Here is a 21,667-nt window from a genome sequence, read left to right as displayed (position 1 = left end):
ATAAGATGTAAGTAGAGTATGTGTCCGGTATTTAGAAATTGCAGCAGATTCCCTCTTCCTGAAGTTCCAGTTTGTACATTTTACAGCCTCGCTACCGAGATAAAACGAATAAAAAATGCACAAGACTAATATTTACTTGAGCATAGCATATCAATTATTCATTCTCCAGCTTCAGAACATTGATATCTTATTTTGAATTATAATATCGTTACTGCAATTACTGGCTGGCTGTGCCACATGACAAGGCGAGCATGCATGGTGTTAAAGAACACACAACGAGTGTTAGAAACACTCTGTACTTTCCATGGATGGAGGTGTAAAGTGTGATACAACCTCTCTCTCTGCCTGTCTTTCACAGCTCACTATTCTTTACCAATAACAACCATGTTGTAAGATAGATGACATGATGATATTATTAACAGCCCATATATGGACATTGCAAAACATCCCTTTAATTATTCATTGTTATGACTCAGATCTACATGTCACCTCTTTTCGTGACAAGAGCAGTTTAGACACACCCAATTACTGTGAAACTATAATAAATGTCTCATTCTTTTCCTAGCATAACACAGAAGAGCCATCAGAACTCAGACTGAATTAAAAGGAAAAAAACAACAATTATGTGAAAGGAATTATGAGCATACATTAAAGACCATATTATAGAACTTCTCCGAATCTGCTAATTAGAAATAGAACAGAAAGAAGCTCGAGTTTTTAAAAGCTCAAGTTAGTCCCCTGGTTATACAGTTAGAATACAAATAGATATTTATATAAATATTTATCCATAAATCTGACTCGAACCTGCAGAAGAGATACATATGGTTCCACCACAGGATTTTTTTATTTTTTATTTTTAAGCTTGGTGATATTTTCAAAGGCCTGTTCAAATCGATAATAATATTTAACAAATATAATGACATTTTCTATTTTTTTCTTGATGACAGACAAATATGGTCCTATAAAACTTGGTCACCTAGATGTTTCCTGGGCTATGATGTGATCATAGAGTAAAAAAATCTTTTCTTAATGGTCAACATTTTTCTTAACAGATAGTAAAACATGCAACAATTAATAATCAATTAATCATTTATCATTAACGATAAAAAAAACACTTTATCAGTTTAAACAGATTTTTAAAAAAGCACTGAAATATAATGTGTAGTACTACATACTAGCTGAAGTGTGGTGTGGTGTTAACAGATAGGTGAGCTACAGAGAAATGTTAGACAAAACTAACACTAATGTTAACATGCTAAAATACAAAACTATGTATAAGTGAAATATTTAAGAGATATGAACAGTTTGCACTTCTGGTCTGTAAAACAAGACGGGCTGGAATTTATACGAATTATAGGCAAATAAAAATATAGAAAATGTAATAACAGTCAAACAACTATTGAGAAAAATTAGACTGATATTAAAAATGTGAGCATATGTGAAATAATGTGTTATCTTTTCTTCTGCATATGAAGTAACCATCAGCGCTCTTAAAGCCTACATGAAGCATGATTTTTCATTATACCGCTTCTACAGTATCATCATAAAATGCTCGACAGAGCACATTACAGAAACACCAGGGTTCTGAGAGACAGAAGCTTATGTAACACACATGTACACACACACACACACACACACACACACACACACACACACACACACACAATTATCATTAGCATACACTTAATCAAATAATAGCAACCAGGAAAATAAGCAGAAGCCAAATCTGCTCACAATTAGGTCTCGTTCTCCTGCCAGGGCAGAGCAGCAGATGAAGAAGTAGTAAAGGGATGTACCTTGTAAATGAGAGTCAAGTGTAAGTGCTGGGCACGCTACAGTAAGTGGCTAGCACTTTCTGCTTTTCATTACTTCTCTGCTTACAAGCTTCTGCTTGTACGGGTATTTACATCGCACAAAGAATGTGACTGTTGTGTAATAATAAATGTAGCTAGCGTGTTAAGTGATGAAGCCCTCGCATGTTGCAATGCTTTTTGTCTGTGTGTGTGTGTGTGTGCGTATTAGCATTAGGCAATGTTGATGAATACGACATGTGTAACAAACAGTTATATACGGAAATTCTCAAAGCTATCAGAATCAAGAAATTGTTCTTACAATACTAGGAATCAAGACAGTCACGGAGTTCAAGATCAAGTCCTTCAGATAATGCTCCCTGACTGGGATGTTTTCTGAGACATTTCTTTTACATCATGGACTAAAAAAAAAGAAAAATGACATTAGCTTAGCAACTTCAACTTCCCGAAATGTGGCAACTTCCCACAGCCAAATTTAGCTTGGTAAATGATAGCAGGTTTATATGACGTAGTATTGTATGTAAAGTGGTGTTCAGTAAAAACTGCTCATCACTCTGCCGATAAGGTGCCTGCACACAGTTAGTGCTTGGGCTACTATTCATTATAATTAAAACTGCTACTGCTGTTGTTGTTGATGATAATGATGATGTCGTACTAGCAGATGTGAGCATTTTAGGAAATCAGGAAGTACAACCAAGACAACAGTTCTAATGACAACACTTGAATAGACATTTCCCTTGTTTTGATCCTTAGAAAGATTCCAGGTATGCCAGAGATGCAGCAGATTGGCTGGAGAACCAGGTTTCATTCCACAGCTATCAGATAGTAGTCTTTGAGACATCCAGCCTGATGGCCAGACAGACACGAGGAGCAGGAAAAACCTGTTCAAGGTCAGTGTAATTTCATTGCCAGGGCTTCCCCGTGTTCACGCGAATGACGGAAGAAATGCTTTACAGACATGTCACATGCAGTTAGCTATTCTAAAAAAGGAAATAAGTACGGACATTGACATCGCATTGAGAAGTGTTTAGGATGTCAGCTAGGCCCAGTGACCAGGTGTTCCCATCATAAACCATGCAGTTTAGACAGTTACTGGTATAGAAACTCTATCAAATAGTAAAATTTTAACTCGGTGCTTACTGCAGCAGTAGGAAACAGAAAGAGAAAGAAAGACAGAAAGCAATTTGTCTAGCACTGCCACTCCTTTCCGGACTTGTCCGTTCTGGTTATGCCGTTCTGTCTGTCTTCACGCCCACAGACGAAAACAAGCCCTGCTCTTACTGCCTCTGTACACACACACACACACACACACACACATAGGGAAAGGTTTGCCTAAAAGAAAATTACATTACATACCAGCCTGGCTTGACTGGCCCCTCAGTCATCTGCTGCATTCCTGGGTGCTCACTCTTCCCTTGTCCATTTCCAGGGAGTCGAGTATACGAGCGCCTGGTGAAACTCCCATCAATCAGAAGACACTCACTGATCGAGCGTATGCTAGGAGACCTACTGATGTAAGCTAGTCACCAGAGAAAATACCCAGTCGTGACGCATATCCAGGAACAAAAATAGCTCTGGGGCCCCTCTAGGGATTCTACAACAGGCTACGTGGAGAAGCATTTTCAGCGCTCACGCAGCCTGTAGGCTGGTTCTGCTTGCTCGCGTTTACATTTTTGTGAAGGGAAAAATGCCTGCAAATAGACAGGTTAAAAGCGCTAGGGATGGAAGTGCAAACTGTGTGTGTGTGTGTGTGTGTGTGTGTGTGTGTGTATGGTTTAGACACCCTGCCTTATCAGACCGAACTTTAACCATCTGGCCTCAATGCCTTTGACCTGGGGTTGTCCAAGGCATGCCAAGCAGGGCATAACAACAAGGCACCACTTCCTCTTCTTGGCCTCCATCATTTATAGCTCTCCCTCAGCGCTATAAATAACGTGTGCGACATTCCTCTGCAGACGTCCTCTTTTTCGTACTATTACTGGCTGAACAAGTATATGATAGACATGCAGATGATAGAAATGTCTCGTATAAGAGTTTTGGTCGGGGGTATGGGTGAGCGTGTATGTGCGTGTGTGTGTCAGAGGTTGCTCCTGCATAAGGATAACATGCACAGGATGTCCAAAAAAAAACGATAACGTAATATTGTAATAACATCATAACATTAATAAAAAGGGCAGTATACTGTCCTGGGAGTACCTGCCTGGTGCCTCAAGTCTCCTGGGATACACTCCAGGCTTGCTGTGACCCTCTACAAGATAAGCAGTATATAATGAGTGAATGAATGAATGAATGAATGAATGATAAAAATCTATCATGAAGTCAACTTCCAAAATAGATTTAATAATCAAGGTAACGGATATGCAAACAGCCATAGAAGTACCAGTTTACTCTGCTATATTGGCGGTACATGTTCGTTCCTGAGCTGTCAGAGGCACTCTGGCACTCTCTTACAATCCAATTTACACAGCTAAATATACATGACCTCTCCTGCCCACCAGAGGGGATGCTGGGATCCCATGTGGATCACGCACAAAGAGAGAAGGGAAAAAAACTAAAAACAAACCATAGCCTCCGATTCCCCAGGGCTCATGTTCGCTGTTTAAGCAAGCCTTACAGTAAACAGCATTCCTGAGGGACAGGGCTGCCACGAAAAAGCATGTGATACCTCCAGAGCATCATGCCCTAGATGATCTTGTGGTATAGCGAGCTGCTGAAAATGGTACTGTAAACACAATCCTCAGGGAGAAGACAAGATAGGTTTCAGAGATAAAGAAATTGATCAAGTGTTTTTTTTTTTTTTGGAAAGAAAGCATCTTGAAAAAACTAATGGACTATACAATCCCCTTTTGACCCTGGGCACTTACGTCATGTCAAAACTAGGGTTAGTGTATCAAACCAAATATTGATCATAATGATTCCAGCGTTGGTGTTGGTATAAGTCATTACTAGTGTGATTATATTTCTCTCCTCTCCGGTCAGCATATTTTTTTGGATTCATCAGAGTGGACAGGTCTGTGCATCCACTGCTTCTTTTACATTTCTACGCACATGCTCCTCCTCCCGTGCTCTGCTTTGTTTTGTTGTCCTGCCTTCATGTGACTCAGTGGCGTTAAGCAGACACTGTTGGCTGCAGTGAGAGATGCAAAGAGAAAGAGAAGCGTTGTGTGGAGTTTTTACAGTTTTATGGTTGTAAATGAAAACATTGCTAACTGCAATGTGTGCAGGAAGGAAATTTGCTACTGTGGCAACGCCACCAACTACACAAGCATATTAAACAACACGGAAAAGAGGACTCCAAGCTGCAAAAGAAACAAAGAGAGGAGGAGGGAAATCCCCCAGACAGACCCCCGGCAGTGAGATAGAAGTCACCGGCGGAGTTGTTTCAGAGAGGCAAAGAATCTCCTGGCAGCTTATGAATATAGGTGAAAGTAATGTTGTAGTCACGTCAGATGTTCAGCATCAGTTAATGTTAATCTTCCAAGTGTAAATAAACATCGCATTTCTTACTTTAGCAGACTGATTAAATATAGACTACAGTAAAACTATTACAATACACTGGTTTTCCCTATAGAAAAGTACATGCAAGTTCAAATGCATACTTTAAAAGTAGAAATTATAGCTACTGGTGTCGGTGATATTGCCCCATATTTACTTGGTATAGTATCAATTCCGAATTCTGCAAAATCTTACAGCGTGTGGGCAAAAGTTTGTGCACTGCTTGACACCTGTATATGCTTCTTCAGCAAACCTTCAAGTTGTAATTACACAATGGTATAGAGTGAAAGGAAACCAAATCTTACTTTTGCTCTTGTAGCTGGATCAACACAAATTCCCACAACATCTATAAGACAGTCTTCCCAGAGGGGAAAAATTGAGATGATTATAAACAATGTTGTTGTAAGTGCTGATGAGTTTAATGATCAGGGGTGCACATAGTTTCAGTCATATTCTCTGACTTAGATGAAATGCTGCGAATTCTTAAGAATGCTGGAATCCTCCACGCCTCCTGCACTAGCTCATTTATCAGACCTTCAGTATGTCTTCACTTCATCCATTTTTAATTCTGGACACATGAAAAAGAAAATGTGGTATCGGAGTGGTTTTGTATGAATGCTTAATAATAATGAACAATTTCTCAATAACGAAGAACGTCCGTCAAACAGACTGCTGGAAAGAATGCCTCTATAAGTATCTCTGTATGCTGTATATGTGCTCTATACACTGTAATAAACCTGAGTTTTGCTTCCGTTGTGTTTCTTACAGCCCTAGACTTTATTATTATTATTATTATTATTATTATTATTATAGTACACTTTGTTGGCCAAAAGTCCAATAAGCAAATTTGCTAGCACAGTAAAGCAGCTTGTCACATTTATTATAATTTATTATTACATTATAAAAATTTATAATCACAATCCCGTATAGTTATGACTAATCCACTGTTTGTTTGTGTGTTTGTTTGTGACTTCTTAGCTTATATTGACTAGTGCTTGTTAGGTTGTTAGCATTATGATTAGCCACATCACTCTAACATGTACTAGCATAAGTGACAACCATGTATGTCCATATTTGGTCTTGAGCTTATAATTAAATAAAGACAAAGATCTATTTTTTTTTTTTTTTTTTTTTACAAAAGTTTTCAAGTTCAGTTCACAGCTCCTGAGAAAGCTCAAGGAGCGAAATCGGCAATGTGTGAGGTGATGTTTAAAATGTAGGACAGGGACAGTGACATGCAAACACACACACCCACACACAACTTACTGTAGATTAATAGTTCATCTGTGTAAGATCTTAGAAAGCAGTCCATTTTTTTTTTACCTAGCATAAAATCAATTCAACGTAAAACATCACACCGGCTACGCGTCTGTGTAGTTTCCCCTCACGCAGTGTTTCATAGCAACATTTTTTCGCCTCTCAGATTAGTGGACAGCAAATGGAGGAAGCTAATGATGAAACCAGACAATGCAAAATTTGATGTCCACTAGTACATTGGAGCATTATGCCCCACTGAAGTGTCAGGGATCTATTCTGGGTTTTTCATTTAGTAAAAGCAATTACTTAAAAAGAAGAAACAAGCACGTGTGTGGCCAACACGCGTGGAAGGGACTGGCCTATCTGTGCTCTAACAGGACTGACTTTGGCCTATTACACAACTTGCTGTGTTTTCCTCTGAAACAGCTGTCTCTCATTTCATCCACACAAATAGGGAAAAAAATTCTTGGTCAGGTATCAAAAATTGCACCGCCCGCTAAAAATTCCCATCAGTCCATGAACTCTCATGTTGCCCCATGGCACCTGTTGGATAAGAAGTCGGGCATGCCGAGGCAGAGCTACCCCTTGACGCTTGACCTCTCCAGAACCACTACCCCAACCCCCAGCCAGCATTCAGAGATTAGCCAGACGAGCACAGCAGGTTTAATGCCAAGATTGAGGCCCGGGGGGCTTCCCAGACACAGAAAAGACCCCCAAAATGCCTCCAGCTTTAAAGCATGTGACGGCTGGTGTGACTCCTAGAACAAACACAACAAACACAGCGTGATGCTTTGGCGTACAGGGAATGACTGAAGTTTTTTCCATAAGCTTTTTTTCCCAAGAGCTTTACATATACAGTATATACATATATATATATATATATATTGTATAATTGTATGATATATTGTATATTGTATAATAAAGTCTCTTCTTTTGTCCTGAAATGATATTTAAACTGTCTGGATGGATGGATGGACTGAGAAAGGCTGTGTGTTCTTTGACACAAGGATGCTTTCTGCCTTTCTGGAATTTAAGCTGTCATAGTGCGTACTGGTCAAATGCAATGACCTTTCACCTGACACCATCAGTCATTACTGTAAGCAGAAGACACTTTGCTGAGGAGCTTAAACTTTTCACAACCTACAGCCACACACGCCCACGTACTCACACTAGACCAAATTCGAAAGACCAACCCTGGAGGTGCGAGAAGACAGTGCTAAAAGTTCCACACACAGGGTTAAGCCTAGTCCCTGACCTCATAACCTCCTGTGCATTCCAGAACAGTATCCTTAACATCACCAACAACCCATAACATATTGTATCTTACAGCAGATTCAAAGCTGCTCTACATCATCATATATAACTGACAACAATGCTCCTTCTGCTGTGTGATTGTTTTTATGCTTGTTCCATTCCAGGGTTTGTGCAATTTGGAGCTATGCCAAGCCACTTATGGGAAGAGAAATGACTCAGTGATGCCTTTAACCATTCCTCATCCAACAGAGTTCGGTTAGGATGAACAGAAATAAGATATCTTGTTCTGATATGTCGGGGACCCGTCATGACAGGTGCGAGAGAGAAAAAGAGAGAATGACTGTGTCTACACTCTTCATGACAACCTTATGCAATATTCCAGCAATAAATAGGGATAGGGATAATTAGTTAGGTAAGTCTTTTTGTAGTCACACAAATTAAAGATTTAAGCCCTCAGTGAAACTGAAACTGATTGACACACCATCTTATTCTTTCTCTTGTGTTCCACATTCCCATCTGCAGCACAGGACGCTGCTCGACATGAAATACGCACTGAGCTATAAAAACGGCATTATATAATGTATCCACCAACCCTGACGCAGGCATTTTGCAACAGCTAATTAAGGAAACGTGCTGCGGGGGACAAACTTATCTTCTTTTTTTCTAGAAGCTCATCTGCAGAATGATGGAGAATTGCAAAAACACAAAAATTGCTACGCAGAAAAACAAGACTCATCTGTAAATGCTGAATTGGTTGAATGAAGCGGCCAGAAGAAGCACAGGGAGACAGACAGACCGTCTGGAGGAAATGGATGCAAAAATAAGTAAACAATCAACAATCAATAGTCTAATGTTGTAATAGAAGATGGAGCAGGAAGGATGCAACAGTAGAGCAGGGTAGGAGCTAGAGCCTTGAAGCAGCTCAGGAGATGCAGAAGAATGCAGCTGTCTCAGTTCTCTCATCAGCTCCAGCTCCATGTCTCATTTTGCAAACAAATGAGGAGAACTTTCCTCAGAATCCCTTTTCCTACAACGATTTTTAAGGTAATCAGGGAAAAACCCAGTGTTGGATCCTGTTTTTGTGTCTCCTTGTGCATCTGTGGGAAGTTTCTTCTGCTCCTGTGTCCCGTAAAGTTAAAGTTGCTATATGATTCTTCTACTTAAACGATGTCTGGCACTTTAAATGCAAATGAGCTAATGCCCCTTCCTCCTATTTCCTCCATTATGGAAGTGAATCGTTCTACTTAAGAAAATGTATGTCCCTGAAAAAGCGGTCTGGAGCAGGGGGTCCCCCACCCTTACCCCCGTTTTTGCCTGGAATGACCTCGGTGAAAATTATGAATGACATGTTTAAGAGGGGAAAAAAGGAGGAAAGTTTTTTTTTTTCCTTGTCATGATTTGTCTTATGAATTTTGTATAAAAGGTGCCCTGTAAACTCTTAACCATAGCTGCAATACATTGGAAAAGCAAGACAAGACAAGACCAAATCTGATCATTTTCAATTAAGTGCTAGCACCATGTTTAATGTCTACTGTAGGAATCTCTGTGATGATAGTTATGATGATAATACTACGACTACCACCACTACTACTACTAATAATAATAATACAAACCATTCATTCTAATTTAGAAGTGGTTAGAGTTGTTATACAGGACAAAATTTCTGTCTGTCATGAGGAAAAGTACTGGAACTTAGCCGCGAGTGTCACTGAAAGCAAAAGAGTAGATGTGGAGCAAATTTTAAAAGGGGACTCAGAGACTGGCAGCGTCAGTTTAAAGCCTGCTGTCAAGCACACAGATGGGGTGAAGAGCGCAGGAATGAAGCAGAACACCTGCCCTCCCTCCCTCCCTCAGTAAACCTCAGGTCTTCTTCTGCATCACACTATCTGCTTCAGCTGAAGCACAGCACTAACGCACGCTTGGAGAGCACAGGAATAAGCAAACAGCAAGCAGATTGCAGGCTTAGGCTCGGATGTGAGTGTATGCAGCGTGGGCCGCTGGGAGCACTAGAGACCTGACGCTGGCGGTTCACACTTCCTCAGCCCTCGCACTACTCTGCATGTCTGTGTGTGTGTGTGTGTGTGTGTGCGCATGTGTGCATGAACAAAAGCACCAGCAACACCTCCTCACCGCTCATCCGCACTACATCACACCATGTGTTTAGAGGAGGCAAAAAGAGACGCCGCTGACATCACACCACGCAGGTGGCGCCCCTTTCACAGGAGGAAAGCGAGAGCGGATAAAGAGTGTTACAGAAGGCTCCTTTAGTGTACAAAGACACTGTATTAACACGTGAGAACACTTAATGCCTGACTTTAATGCATGGTGTCTTAGTTTTGCACCACTTCCTGTCTACACTTCTTCACTCTATTTTTCACCTTTTTTCTCTCCTTTCAGTTGTGAACATGGCCTGTGATGACATCCATGAAATTCATCATATAGAAAAGGTTTTACTGAAATTTTACTGGAATATGAAATGAAGCTAAAAGAAACCTGCTGAAAAGCTTCCTAGAGCAAAGATTAAAAAAAATAAAAATTTAAAGTGTGTGTGCCAAACACATTAGAAAAATACCACAGGTCCAAGCCTTGCACTATTTAGTGATCTACAGTTACACCTTTCTCCATTCTTTTCATTTCGTTTTACAGATTAAAACGTTTGCAACAGGATATGATGTCCTCATGCATATTTATAGGTTTTCTCTTTCTCTCTCTCTTATATTATAACTACTCCTTGGATAATCTTGAGAAAATACTTGATTTCCTTGATAGGACAAGATGAAAAAAAGATAAACACAAAACAAAATAAGATAAGATAAGATAAGAAACACAATACAAAATATACCAAAGGACAAAACCAGACAAGATAAGACAATATAAAACAAGATATGGCAACAAAAGCATTTGTGCATACAGTACAATAATTCGTGTACTCCTTCAAAGCCCTGGTGGTCGTGACTTACCCCTGTAGTGCTACATGTTCATGAAAGAACAATGAGGTTTAATCTAATATGTGTGCCATAATTAAACCTCACCTACCATTAATCCGAATGGTAAATTGGAGCAGGGTGAAGATGAGGCAGGTCATTATTCACCAGAGTCCATGTGGGAATGTTAATAATAATAATAAAAAAAAATAACAATCCCTACAAGGATACGGAGTACTCTAGAGAAGAATGCTTTTTGTCTGTCCCAGGCAGGAACACTGGATTGATTATAATAGACTTTGTGTTAATTAAAAGGAGCTTGTGATACCTCATGACTAAGATGGATTGCTAAAATCTGCATTTTTATATTATTATGAACTTTCACAGCAATTCGTGGAAGTTAACCTGACATGCCAGCATTAAAGCCATTTGTATGGGTCAAGTTGAGACCCAAAAAAAAAAAAAACATGAAATCATCCATCCATCTTAGCTAAGAGTGTCACCTGGCAGAGACCTTCTAGGTTATGGGTTTGATGGTGATGCGGTGCACATACTTTTAGACAACAGGCTGGCTGGACTTGTGTGTACACTTAATTTCTGCAACTGTCTCATGCTCATTCCCAACAGGAAGTGTCCCAGTCTTGTGCTGCAGAGCGTGCAGCAAGTCATTTGCATGGTTCAGAGAAGAGGAAGCGAAAGCCACTCGGTCCGCAGGGGAGAAAAAAGGCAGGGCAGGTTGTGTTTCTGGTCGAGCCGTGTTGCTTCTCCTTGCCTTGCCCTGCTGCTTTCCATGTGTTTTGACTACAGACGCATGGCACCCAGCACAGCCCCTGGCCAACAGGAAGCAGCAGCACACACAGCCGTGCTATTCACATTCAAATTAGGCTGTTATCAGGAAGCCAGCATTGGCAGGAAAGTAGGAAGAGAGTGCGTGAGAAAGAGAAATAGAGAGAGAGAAAAAGAGAAAGAGAGAGAGAGAGAGATGGATGAAGAAGAAGAAGAAGAAGAAGAAGAGGAGAGTAAGCCCTTTCAAGCTTGACACACAGCAGAGTGTGTAATGACACCACCATGCCAACAGAGAGCTATCTAGAGCACACACTTCCTGTTCCCTAGTCACTTCCTGTTTATGGACACCTTGATACACAAACCAACTAGACTCCAATTGTGTTGTCGTTTCTGTGTATGACCCCTTGCCTCTTTTAGTGCCACGTTTAACCCTGTTTCAGCATAAGACATGTGTAATCATCGCTCACTGTAAAAGCTCTCGAACTGGTGTAAAGCCCAATCCAATCCTGTTCACACTTCAAGAAGTCTTCTATTGTTTAGCGATAAAAGGTCCTGAGTATGAAAGATCAAAGGTCACGGTCAAATACTTTCTAAATGATTCGCCTTTAAAACATCTGGTATATGTTCAAAAGATAGCTTGGTACGCATGGCCTTGAAAAAGCATGTTGTGTGTGTATGTGTGTTTGTGGGTTGTGTCCCATCACCTAGCAAACACCTGCAAACACTCAACTGCTGTTTAAAGACAAGTGGTGGTAAATTTAGCAGCAGATTCTTTGTCTGGTGTTGCCACGTGTGCCAGTCAGCAGGAACGCCACCACCGCCGCTTTGTTGAACCAACCACATTGTGGGGGGGTTTACTCATGCAGGCACATAGCAGTTCTCTCTCAAGCAATATCTCTGTCCTTGTTCTCCGTCTACATTTCCCCTTGTCTTTCTCTAACCTCATCTCTACTAGCACGGCTTTTCACTCTACCTGATTCTATCAAGGACAAAGCAAGGTTTTCAACATGGTTTCCATGGAAACAAAGAATGCCTTGCTTCTCCAGGCGGGTTTTGTGTATCACACATAGACACCACTCTAAACACATGAAATGATCACAGTTAAAAGGTCTGGAATCCCTGCAGCAGGTCAGCAGGTCATCTGTTCATTCCGGGGGTGGCGTTACATGCTAATGGGAGAAGCGCTATTCCTCTTTCCTACTATCACAAAGCATTACAGAAGGTATTATATTAATACCTAAAACAAGTTTACAACAATAACAAAATGATTAAAGAAATAACATAAAAAAATAACATCACCTGTACCTGTCCTGATGCCATATCCGATATTTCTAAACTGCTAAGCTGAATAGAATTAAAACTTTCATTTACTGAATGCTAACTTTGTAGAATATTTTGAGCTATCCATTGCCCTGAGAGACTTCTGGGGATATTGTTAATACAACGATTACTAACAAGTCCTAAATGTCACCTTTAGACAATGTAAAAACACTGTGTTCCTTTCTACCACCGGCTCTGCTCTGCCTGTAAACCTAGCAGGTTGATTAGCCGCTAGAAACATGACTTCACCGCTAAAGTGAATTGAGCAAACGTAAATACTAGTCAGATCGGAGTACTGCATTTTGTTATAAGGGTAATAATTTGAAGTTATTATTAGTTAATATTGAAGTTAATATATGCTAATATGCTGCTAGCGCTATGCTAAAGCTGTGTTAGAACTATGCTAACATTTGCTTGATGTCAGAACTTAAACTGAATGCTGTAGTAAAAGAAAAAGCTGACACGTTTGTTTATTATGCATTTGGTGCGACTGTCAGCATTCTATGTGGCTAGTCACCCACACAGCTTCGCTATCGCAAGGTGTTTAGCTCAACACCATTTGTATATATCTATATTTTATGTCACAACAATCTCTCTTTTTTCCTTTCTCTCTCTCTTACACACACATTAAAACAGGCTTCATCTATATCTGGTTTCCACGCCGTGACGAGTGGCTCGCAGCTGTGTAACGTAGAGCCACTCTCAGCCCAAGGCCCTGATAGCTATCAGCACTTTGCATGTCTATTTCTGTATGTGGCTACATTGCAGCCCTTATTCAAAAAGCCATGGCCCGGGCTGTGACTGTGTGCATCCACAAAAAAATTACAGAAGCTGCTGAGACACTGTCCAAAAGATAAACAGCCAAGACTGAGCACACACCACAGCATGCTAGAACTATATACAGGTTAAACAAGGGGACTGTGGATTAGCCTTCGACTAAAGTGGGTGTAATATGTAAAGCTTTTTTTTTTTTCATTCTATTTTCTGGAGGAAAAATCCCCTCATAACAAGTGTTCATATTTCAATAGGACATGTTTGCTTTGTGCAGTGCTATCCATAGTGCTAAACATTATTAGTAAAAAATATCACTTTAATTCAACAATACTATCAACCAGAAAGCAACTTTTTACTTGTTATTCTGATTGAATTGGAAACAACAGTATGAAATATCACTGAATCTTCTCTTATTATATAAAAATATATAATAAAAGGACAATCGATAAAAAACACCCATTTACTATATATATATATATATATATATATATATATATATAATATTTAAATAACTTTATTAATCCCAGAGGGAATTATATATAGTTAGTGTATATATACACTCACACATATGAAAGTCGGATATTACCTTTGGATTCTTCTTAGTTGTCTCGCAAGTTAAGCCAGGCAAACACACTCCTAACACACCCTGTTTCCAAAAGGCATCAGGAAAGGGAGTGTTAAACAAATAAACACACACACACACACACACACACACACACACATCTATATCTCTATCTATATCTATGCACATCCTCATAGTGTGTTTCTCTTTTGGCTTACACTATCAAGTGTTACAGAAACATGACCACACAATCGTCCTGATTTCCCAAACCGGTGCCTGACTCAGTCCTGTGTCCCATATCCACTTCTAAACCTTCTCGATATATCTACTGACCTGACATCTCTCACCTATCGCTAGTCTCTCTTGTACCCAAACCCGATGGCCCACCTGACACCGTGTTCTCCATGTGCCTCCAAAAAGGGCAAAAAAAAGGGAATCCAAAAGACACAAGTCCTGTCGATATGCATGATGCAGCCCTCCATCACTTTCACTCACCCGAGCTGCCCTTGCATAAGAGGAAGAAACACAACCATCATGATTTCTTTAGTATAAGCTAAAGCAGGCAGGGGGAGGGTAGGGGAGGGGGTGTTTTTACATGATATGCCTTTGAAATACCCTCTGTATCTGTTGCTGCTGAAGAAAGTAAAAAAAGAGAGAAGAGAGCCAGGTAACGAGAGAAAGACTACCTCATTTATGAAGCAGGAAGCAGGGGAGGCCGCGAGCACTTCCTGTGGTATGTGCGGATGAGGTGAGCTGAGTGAGGACGTCATAGGCAGCAGTCGTCAAGGTGTCAGGACAAACCATGCGCAAAAAACAAACTTGAGACGCTCTCAGTAAGAGTGCACAGAAACACACACACACACACACATACATGCGCGCGTATGAAAACGCGCGCGCGCGCGCACACACACACACACACAGTGGACTCTGTAGACTATATTATATAAAAATATACCAAATGGATCAGCTGTTAATTTTATGACACACTTATTGTGGACACACTTATTGGATTTAATTTAAGGAGATATGAGGTCAGTTTAGAATAGTATAATACAATACAATGATACAATCAAGCTCAACTATCTTGTTTACCAAACCACTCCATATCCCGATCTCAAGAAGCACCACATAGTTCAGCAGAGTTAACCACAACTGGTGCAACGCAGTGCACTTGGGTATGTTTTCGTTGCACTGTCACTGTGGAGAGCATGAAGTGCAGAGATCAGGCATTGAGTAAAAAGTGACAACAGCCTTGTGCAGTCGTATAGGGTGCCGCAAATGCAAGGCACGATGCAAATCCGTGAGGCGTTACTAGGCTGCACTGCAAGCATGGCATATGATGCAGTCTTTATTGAGGCTCTTATAGTTAAAGGTGAACCAACATACAAATATTATATAAGATGGTTCACCTTTAACTTTAACATTTGCATTTAAAGATACTGACACTAAAATGGCACATTTGAAATAGGAGTGAATTGCAGGCATGACAGAATGCATTATCTCAGGAATATTCACAAAATGTTTGAGATCTTTAAGATTTTGTGAATTTATCTAAACTAAAAAAAATCATAAAGATCTCAAAAAGTGTGTTAATGTTCCAAGCTGAAATATCATGCATTCTGGCATGCCTGCAATTCACTCATATTTTAAATGTGCCATTTTAGTGTCAGTATTTTTAAATGCAAATGAGCTTCTGCTCCAAAACACCCCCCTCCCCCCCATTCCCACAAACACCCTTAGTGGAAGTGCATTTTTCTGCCTAACAGAATGCAGGAGATAGGACTTCTCAGAAAAGTTTGCCCAGGTGTAACGCCAGACAATGAGCTATGTGCAAAAAAAAGGCTATGCATGGAATGATGCCATACCTGGTAAGAAAAATCTTATGGCATGTTTTTATGGACAAAAATTTAAAATGAATAAAACAAGGTAATTTTTTTCTGGAGACTCTCCATTTTCATCTGGAGATCCTTAGTAAACCTTTGTACAAAAACGAGGAGATCATGTATTCTTGTTAAAGTCACATTTTGTGAAACCTTTACATAAAACAAGATGGGTAAAATGCTATTAAGGAAATGCTATAAATAGGATACAAATGTATAAAAGTGGAAATATTTGTTTTAAAATATGCACAATTTGCAGCACCAAGCAAACCCAGAATTATTGCAAGTTTATCACAATCACATGATCGCAGCAAACTTTACAACTGCTGTCCTATGTGATACACTCCGCTCTTGTCTATTCTTTGCAGAATCTGTTACTGTTCGCTATTTCTGTTCAGCTCAATGTCAGCCATGTTCCTTCCCCATTTGTTATAATAAGCCCTGGTCACATGACTGTAAAATTCACATATTAAAAAACAGTTATTTCTGTCTGTTTAAGATGTTTATTATTTAATACAGCACACCCGCTACATTTATTATTATCTGAGGTAATAATAATAATTTAAATCAATCTTTACTCACACTTATTGCCTATACCGCTTTATACTGTATACAGGGTCTATGAAGGAGACGTAAGGCACGAGGCAGGGTACACTCTATCCAGGGCACACATGCACAGTTACAGACTCATTCACACTATGGGCATTTTGGGAACGCCACTTAGCCTAATCAGTATGTTTTTGGGGAGAAACCCGGAGTACCCGGGAGAAAGTTGCCAAACACTGTGTATGAGGGCGCAGACACCATGCACACAGAGGCGGGACTCGAACCTGGCCAAGAATTGAACCCAGACCTTGGAGGTGCAGGGCGACTGGGCTAAACACTAAGTCACAGTGTTGCCCCAAATCTTTAATCAGTTAATATAAATAAAACTCTAACATGCTTCACTGGAAATAATGACTGGGAATAACACAGCTGCAAAGCAAAAGGAAAATCCATCATAAACCAAGACAAACCGCGCGCTTGTTCTGACAGAAATTAACTGAAGGTGAATAGACTCGGGTTGCAGCGACAGATGCGTTTGAAGAGTCCCCCTAGAGTGTCCCCCCGCTCACTGACTGAGAACACGTCATGGAACATTCCCGGAACGAGCCAGCGTCCCACCCACCGTCACCCAGGCACGCGCACACACGCATATACATCTTATATATATATATATATATATATATATATATACACACACACACACACACACGCGGATGTGTATGCACACGCACACCCACGCACGCACACACACACACCTGACAATCTGTGTACACCTTGTACTTGACAACACACTTCCAAGTTAAATAAATAAATAAATAGAAAGCAACTGTCATAATAATAACAACAATAATGATTTTTTTTTCTTTGACCGAACCTACGCGCTATCCCGGTGAAGCCGCTCCCTGCCTGTGCACATTCCTCAGGATATTACGCAGCATTCCCGATATCAACGCGCGAGCAGCTGGGTATTCCCCCCAAAAAGGTGGATTATTCCAATAAGCACAAAGCGTACTCGCGTTTGCTACGGAACTGATCTGAGCAAGCTCGCGCTCAGGAGGCAGAGAGAGTAGCAGCTCGCGCTCTTACCGTGCTCACTGCTCTTCTCTTCACGGAGCGTCCGAGAACATCCCGGGGAATGTCAGCGCGCCTGGCCGGGCAGAGAGCCGCTCCTGACCCGGGCGGAGCAGGATACGCAGAGCTGCACACAGTCTCAGGGGGATAAGAAAAGACTCGCGAGCGCAGGTCCGACAGGTGATGCGCGCGCTGCCGTTCCGGGAACCTTACTGTGTGTTAAGAGTAAACAGTCCGGTTCGTGTCGTGTTTTTTTGCTTCCTGCTTGGAGCCAGAGAAGAAGCCTGGATGGAGGGGGAAACAGACTGGGTTATTCCTGGCACCGTTTCCCAGAATAGAAAAACGGCTACAGAAGAGAGAGAGAGAGAGAGAGAGAGGGAGAGGGAGGGAGCGCGAGCGCAGAAGAATATAAAAGCGACAGCGTGAAGAAGGTGTGAGCGCGCGTGCGTCAGTGTCCGCGTGTGTGTGTGTGTGTGTGTGAGTGTGTTTGGCCCGTGACGTCATCGGATCCCCCAGCACGCGTCCGTCCCAGAGTGCATAACGAGAGCGAAACACCGACCCTGTGGTTACCAGATCCGCCTCACCTGCCCGAACTTCGTCCGCGAGACACACGATGCGCATCGGGTAGCCATGCTGCTCTAGCTGCTGCCCGATCTGTATCGCGGAAACGTCACACATCACGAAAATTTGTGTGCTGCTTGCGGTTGTGACGTTCGAATAAGCGAATGTACCTGCAAACCCTAACCTTCAACTTCTATTAAACTTCCATTAAGCGATGACAGCATATCAAACAATTCAGTTGACTTTATTTTAACACATACTATTAAAATTTACTTCAAAATGAGCTGCAACGTTAATCAAAAAGGAATATAAATGCTTGTCTTAACTTTGCCAAAAACAGTACCATATGACACCCCAAAGCCTTTTCGGATTAAGCTCTGTGGAATGATGAATTAAAAGTGGAAGACCTGTTGTATCTGGAAGCTAACAAAAAAAAGCTAAAAAAAAAAAAAACTCTTCCCAGTTGTGCTGGACTAATGGCACTTAGTTATTAATTTAGTTAACCCAATGTAAGTATGTATCCAATGATGTAAGCTTTAAAGCACTTTTTGTAAGTCGCTCTGGATAAGAGCATCTGCCAAATGCCTAAATGTAAATGTAACAAAACATTCCACAATAAGAGCATTTTAAATGTGGTGGGGGTTGTGTGATGGTGTTGGGACACTTCACTGCTTGCATAAGTGTTGTAATCATGCGTTCTGATCTTTTCTAGAAAATCCAAAAAAGGAGAAGATCCAGGCTGCGATATGAAGCTAAAGTGTAGTAAGATTATGTGTCATGACAGCAAAAGAACAAGAACAGCAAAAAAAATGCAGGTTTTGGATTGTCCCAGTCAAAGTCCTAAGCTGGACCAAGTTGAGACATTTTGACCAGTTGACCTTAGATAGCTGCAGGACCTTAAATAGAGAACTTATGCTGCAAAGCCCTGCAGTTTTCCTGAAATTCCTCTATAGTGATGTCAAAGACTGATCTCCAGATTAGCTCATTAATCTTGAGGCAATGCTTAGGAGAGACCCTTTTTTACACAGGTGATATAGGTGCTACAGATATCTAGGTGATACAGGTGATTTCTTTGCGGTTTTTGTTTCCTTGTGTTCGGCTCGTCTCATATTACACTGTGTGTGAGGATCTGAAACCACTGAGTGTGACAAATATGCAAAATAGAGGAAATCAGTTGGGGCAAATACTTTTACATGGCATATTGGAATGTAAAAGTTTTACATCACTATGTATCAGAATAGCTGTGAATGTTAAACCAACAAACAAACAAAAAAATGAACTATTATGTCTTATAACCAAATTCAGTCACCTCTAAGAATGTTAGTTTGTTTAAACTCTTAAACAAAAACAAAGAGATAGACCATATTCAATATGCACCATATTTAATTATCTTGAACAACTTGTCCAAAATCCAAAATAACAAACAAACAAACATAAAAGTCAGTTAAAAATTGGGTGTCCCATGTTTAATTATTTCAATCAGCACTAGTTTGTTTAATAAACAATAAAATTAATGAAATTCAGATAAAAATGAAGCAATTTTAATTTACTGTTCCATATTCAATGATGTCAATAAACACTAGTTTGTCAAATAAATAAATAATGTTTCTTGAATGTTTACACAGCCTGCCCACATCTTCCTGATATTTTAAGGTGCTCGTGATAATTGTTTTAGAATCATACAGTATTTATGATACACATTTAAAAAGAAATTAAAAAAAGAGTTTTTTTTTACTTTAATTCATTTAATGCAATAAATTATACATGAAATTAGGTTGCTCAACTCCTTAATTGGATGATAAAAAAATGAGCATCTGTGTTCAGTTGGACTTGACCTTGTGTTACCTATGATATTTCTGTGAGCTGGATTCTCTCTCTCTCTCTCTATATATATATATATATATATATATATATATATTATGGATATTCCCACCGAGCTACACATGAGTAAAATAAAGAAAAAAAACAGACATGAAAGCTATTATCACATACCTGCTTGTGATATTTTGTTTTGCAAAAGTGTGATTGCTGCTAAAGGATTTAGAGGTGTGACAACCCTTATCATGGGACCCTGTGTTTCTGTCTCGTGTACAAAGGAAAACAACTGTAGTTAATAGCATATCATGCAGCCCGTAACCAGTGTAACCTGTCTTTCAACGTCTTTGTGTTTCTGCTGGGCACCAGATTGATCTGTGACATGCCCAGACTTAGTTACCAAAGAGCTTACTTCCTGTCATCTTATCATTTAATGAGATGTCCCATAACAATGCTATACACCTCATTTCAAGAATGATAGAAACACTAAAATTATGCCTGACAAGAGAAATAAAAGTCAGAAAGACAGGTGCGATTTATGCAATTTTTACAAATTTTTACACCAGAAGAACTATTTATCATTGGAACAATAGAGAGATAGGTTTCAGTAAAGAATACAGGATGAAAAGAAAATGGCATGATGTGAAACTGGAGGCCTCTTCTGTACCCAGAAGTTGTCAACAATTACTCACAGGAAATTCATTAAATTCCTGTCTATCTTCCACACCCCATGTTTCTGCCCTCAGCAATACCCTACTGTAGAGCCCTCAGCGTATTCCTGCTAAACAAAACACTCAGAAACACGTCACTCTCTGGAATCCCGGCGCCTTTTTGCTTCGCTGCCAGGAAGTTACATAAGAACAGGTTTCACCTGACAAAGGTCAGTCTTGACTGGATTATAAGGTGCTTGTAAAACCTCCCCCACAGAGGTGCCTTCATGTTTTATTGTTTCTATTTGGCGGTAAAGCACGACCTTGCTGTCTCAGAGTGAAAGTTTAGAAACATGGGAATAGGACAGTAGGCTTTAAACAGGGTCAATGAAACAGAATCATGGACGGGTCTATGTGTGCCAAAAACGTTATTTGCCCTCAAAAAAGTTGTTAGGTTTACTACCTTGAATCCAGAAGAACAAGGGTGCAAATTTGTATGGAAGGAGCTTATGCTCGGAAATTAAATTTTAGCACCCCAGGAGATAATGATAATGCATCATTATTTTATAAAATAATTTTTAGTGCTCTACTGTTATAGTTCAATGTGCTTAGCGATGAAACCAACGACTATTTTGGCTTAATGTCCACTATTCTTCATGACGTGACGTTACACTTTGATATAGTGGATGGCAGCGTAGTTTACATAACATCAGTGGCAAGCATGCTAATGGAAATGAAAAAAAAAAGTAATTACTAGATGAATCAGGTTAGAGCCATTAAAAGTTGCATTTCTTGTAGAAATTTGCATGACAGTTTAACTTTGTTACATACTGTATAATATAGAAATATTATATACAAAAATAGACCACAATAAAATGATTGAATATTTTTGCATATTCTTTTATCAATATGTAGGTAGGTAGGTACAACTTTATCGCCATTGCATAGTACAGGTTCATAG

At 40.1% G+C, this 21,667-nt stretch overlaps 1 protein-coding gene across 3 annotated transcripts in view; it reads right to left on the bottom strand.

Moving 5' to 3' along the window:
- hivep2a (HIVEP zinc finger 2a) overlaps positions 1 to 17,957 on the bottom strand; it is a 47,270-nt gene extending 29,313 nt beyond the window's left edge. Inside the window, exons 1-2 of one of the 3 annotated variants that reach the window (XM_053488103.1) lie at positions 14,571 to 14,687; positions 14,208 to 14,267 (exon numbers count right to left, since the gene is read on the bottom strand). The gene's annotated coding sequence lies outside the window, so the exon portion shown is untranslated. Of the gene's footprint in view, positions 1 to 3,167; positions 3,346 to 14,207; positions 14,268 to 14,570; positions 14,688 to 17,695 lie in introns of those variants that run through there. The other 2 variants (XM_053488094.1, XM_053488085.1) reach the window with 2 other exon arrangements.
- Between the last annotated feature and the right edge of the window lie 3,710 nt (positions 17,958 to 21,667).

The sequence above is a fragment of the Clarias gariepinus genome, chromosome 2, assembly GCF_024256425.1.
Source record: "Clarias gariepinus isolate MV-2021 ecotype Netherlands chromosome 2, CGAR_prim_01v2, whole genome shotgun sequence".
Lineage (NCBI taxonomy): Eukaryota > Metazoa > Chordata > Actinopteri > Siluriformes > Clariidae > Clarias > Clarias gariepinus.
The sequence above is the reverse complement of the archived record's forward strand: the minus strand, read 5'-3'. Positions and strand labels throughout refer to the sequence as shown.